Source organism: Arachis hypogaea, chromosome 14 (assembly GCF_003086295.3).
Source record: "Arachis hypogaea cultivar Tifrunner chromosome 14, arahy.Tifrunner.gnm2.J5K5, whole genome shotgun sequence".
Lineage (NCBI taxonomy): Eukaryota > Viridiplantae > Streptophyta > Magnoliopsida > Fabales > Fabaceae > Arachis > Arachis hypogaea.
The window spans coordinates 132,386,381-132,390,515 of NC_092049.1; the positions used below are offsets into that span (position 1 = coordinate 132,386,381).

Below are 4,135 nucleotides of genomic sequence, written 5' to 3' on the forward strand. Positions count from 1 at the left end.
CAGGAGCAAGGACAAGAACATTCTTGTTGAAGCAGATCCAGAACCTGAAAGGACTCTGAAGAGGAAATTAAGAGAAGCTAAATTACAACAATCCAGAGAGAACCTTTCAGAAATTTTCGAACAAGAAGAGGAGATGGCAGCCGAAAATAATAATAATGCAAGGAGAATGCTTGATGACTTTACTGCACCTAATTCCAATTTACATGGAAGAAGCATCTCCATTCCTGCCATTGGAGCAAACAACTTTGAGCTGAAACCTCAGCTAGTTTCTCTGATGCAGCAGAACTGCAAGTTTCATGGACTTCCATCTGAAGATCCTTTTCAGTTCTTAACTGAATTCTTGCAGATCTGTGATACTGTTAAGACTAATGGAGTAGATTCTGAAGTCTACAGGCTCATGCTTTTTCCATTTGCTGTAAGAGATAGAGCTAGAATCTGGTTGGACTCTCAACCCAGAGACAGCCTGAACTCTTGGGATAAGCTGGTCACGGCTTTCTTAGCCAAGTTCTTTCCTCCTCAAAAGCTGAGCAAGCTTAGAGTGGATGTTCAAACCTTCAGACAGAAAGAAGGTGAATCCCTCTATGAAGCTTGGGAAAGATACAAGCAGCTGACCAAAAAGTGTCCTTCTGACATGCTTTCAGAATGGACCATCCTGGATATCTTCTATGATGGTTTATCTGAGATATTAAAGATGTCATTGGATACTTCTGTAGGTGGATCCATTCACCTAAAGAAAACGCCTGCAGAAGCTCAAGAACTCATTGACATGGTTGCTAATAACCAGTTTATGTACACTTCTGAGAGGAATCCTGTGAGTAATGGGATGCCTATGAAGAAGGGAGTTCTTGAAGTTGATACTCTGAATGCCATATTGGCTCAGAACAAAATATTGACTCAGCAAGTCAATATGATTTCTCAGAGTCTGAATGGAATGCAAGCTGCATCCAACAGTACTCAAGAGGCATCTCCTGAAGAAGAAGCTTATGATCCTGAAAACCCTGCAATAGCAGAGGTAAATTACATGGGTGAACCTTATGGAAACACCTATAATCCATCATGGAGAAATCATCCAAATCTCTCATGGAAGGATCAAAGGCCTCAACAAGGCTTTAATAATGGTGGAAGAAACAGGTTTAACAATAATAAACCTTTTTCATCATCCACTCAGCAGCAGACAGAGAACTCTGAACAAAATACTTCTAATTTAGCAAACTTAGTCTCTGATCTATCTAAGGCCACTGTAAGTTTCATGAATGAAACAAGGTCTTCCCTTAGAAATTTGGAAGCACAAGTGGGCCAGCTGAGTAAAAGAATCACTGAAATCCCTCCTAGCACTCTCCCAAGCAATACAGAAGAAAATCCAAAAGGAGAGTGCAAGGCCATTGACATAACCAAAATGGCCGAACCCAATGAGGGAGAGGAGGACGTGAATCTCAAGGAGGAAGACCTCCTGGGACGTCTAGTGATCAATAAGGAGCTTCCCTCTAAGGAACCAAAGGACTCTGAGGCTCATCTAGAGACCATAGAGATTCCATTGAACCTCCTTATGCCATTCATGAGCTCTGATGAGTATTCCTCTTCTGAAGAGAATGAGGATGTTACTGAAGAGCAAGCTGCCAAGTTCCTTGGTGCAATCATGAAGCTAAATGCCAAATTATTTGGCATTGATACTTGGGAAGATGAACCTCCCTTGTTCATCAATGAACTAAGTGATCTGGATCAACTGACATTGCCTCAGAAGAGACAGGATCCTGGAAAGTTCATAATACCTTGTACTATAGGCACCATGATCTTTAAGGCTCTGTGTGACCTTGGTTCAGGGATAAACCTCATGCCCCTCTCTATAATAGAGAAACTGGGAATCTATGGGGTGCAAGCTGCTAAAATCTCATTAGAGATGGCAGATAATTCCAGAAAACAGCCTTATGGACAAGTAGAGGACGTGTTAGTAAAGGTTGAAGGCCTTTACATCCCTGCTGATTTCATAGTCTTAGATACTGGGAAGGAAGAGGATGAATCCATCATCCTAGGAAGACCTTTCCTAGCCACAGCAAGAGCTGTGATTGATGTGGACAGAGGAGAATTGATCCTTCAATTAAATAAGGACAACCTTGTGTTTACAACTCAAGGATCTCTCTCTGCATCCATGGAGAGGAAGCATAAAGAGCTTCTCTCAAAGCAGAGTCAAACAAAGCCTCCACAGTCAAACTCTAAGTTTGGTGTTAGGAGACCACAACCAAACTCTAATTTTGGTGTTGAACTCCCATATCCAAACTCTAAGTTTGGTGTTGGAGAGTCTCAACAATGCTCTTAACATCTGTGAGGCTCCATGAGAGCCCACTGTCAAGCTATTGACATTAAAGAAGCGCTTGTTGGGAGGCAACCCAATTTTTATCTAACTATATTTTTCTTAGTTATATGTCTTTATAGGTTCATGATCATGTGGAGTCACAAAATAAATATAAAAATTGAAAACGAAATCAAAAACAGCAGAAGAAAAATCACACCCTGGAGGAAGCATCTGCCTGGCGTTCAATGCCAGAACAGAGCATGGTTCTGGCGCTGAACGCCCAAAATGGGCAGTATCTGGGCGCTAAACGCCCAAAATGGGCAGCATCTGGGCGCTGAACGCCAAAATTGCACCCTGGAGAAGAGCTGGCGCTGAACGCCCAGAACAAGCATGGTTCTGGCGTTCAACGCCAGAAATGGGCAACAAATGGGCGTTGAACGCCCAAAATGGGCACCAACCTGGCGCTGAACGCCCAGAGTTGTGTGCAAGGGCATTTTACATGCCTAATTTGGTGCAAGGTTGTAAATCCTTGAACACCTCAGGATCTGTGGATCCCACAGGATCACCTCAGGATCTATGGACCCCACAGGATCCCCACCTACCTCCACTCACTTCTTCTCACCCCTCTTTCACACAATCCCATAAACACTCTTCCCCAAAACCCTTCACCAATCACCTCAATCTCTCTTCCCCACCACCTCTTCACCACTCACATCCATCAACTCTTCCCCATAAACCTACCTCATAAACTCCACCTACCTTCAAAATTCAAAATCAATTTCCCACCCAAACCCACCCTAAATGGCCGAACCTTCACCCCCCTCCCTTCCATATATATAGCCCTCCATTCTTCCTCATTTTCACACAACATAACCCTCTCTTCTCTTCTTGGCCGAAACACAACCCCTTCTCCCTCTCCTCTATTTCTTCTTCTTCTTCATCTATTCTTTCTTCTCTTGCTCGAGGGCGAGCAAAATTCTAAGTTTGGTGTGGTAAAAGCATAAGCTTTTTGTTTTTCCATTACCATTGATGGCACCTAAGACCGGAGAATCCTCTAGAAAAGGAAAAGGGAAGACAAAAGCTTCCACCTCCGAGTCATGGGAGATGGAAAGGTTCATCTCCAAAGCCCATCAAGACCACTTCTATGATGTTGTGGCCAAGAAGAAGGTGATCCCTGAGGTCCCTTTCAAACTCAAAAGAAATGAGTATCCGGAGATCCGACATGAAATTCAAAGAAGAGGTTGGGAAGTTCTAACAAATCCCATCCAACAAGTCGGCATCCTAATGGTTCAAGAGTTCTATGCCAATGCATGGATCACCAAGAACCATGATCAAAGTAAGAACCCGGATCCAAAGAACTATGTTACAATGGTTCGGGGGAAATACTTAGATTTTAGTCCGGAAAATGTGAGGTTGGCGTTCAACCTGCCAAACATGGAAGAGAATGCACGCCCCTACACAAGGAGAGTCAACTTTGATCAAAGGTTGGACCAAGTCCTTATGGACATATGTGTAGAAGGAGCTCAATAGAAAATTGACTCAAAAGGCAAACCGGTTCAACTAAGAAGACTGGACCTTAAGCCTGTAGCTAGAGGATGGTTGGAGTTCATTCAATGCTCAATCATTCCCACTAGCAACCGGTCTAAAGTTACTATAGACCGGGCCATCATGATCCATAGCATCATGATTGGAGAAGAGGTGGAAGTTCATGAGATTATACCTCAAAAACTCTACAAGGTGGCTGACAAGTCTTCCACTATGGCAAGGTTAGCCTTTCCTCACCTCATTTGTCACCTATGCAATTCGGCTGGGATTGACATAGAGGGAGATATCCTCATTAAAGAG

General features: G+C 43.3%; 1 non-coding gene across 1 annotated transcript; it reads right to left on the reverse strand.

The window, feature by feature from the left end:
• Nucleotides 1–529: 529 nt before the first annotated feature.
• Nucleotides 530–637, reverse strand: LOC112746073 (small nucleolar RNA R71). The gene has a single exon (XR_003173973.1). It is a non-coding gene; the product is annotated as a small nucleolar RNA R71 (small nucleolar RNA).
• Between the last annotated feature and the right edge of the window lie 3,498 nt (nucleotides 638–4,135).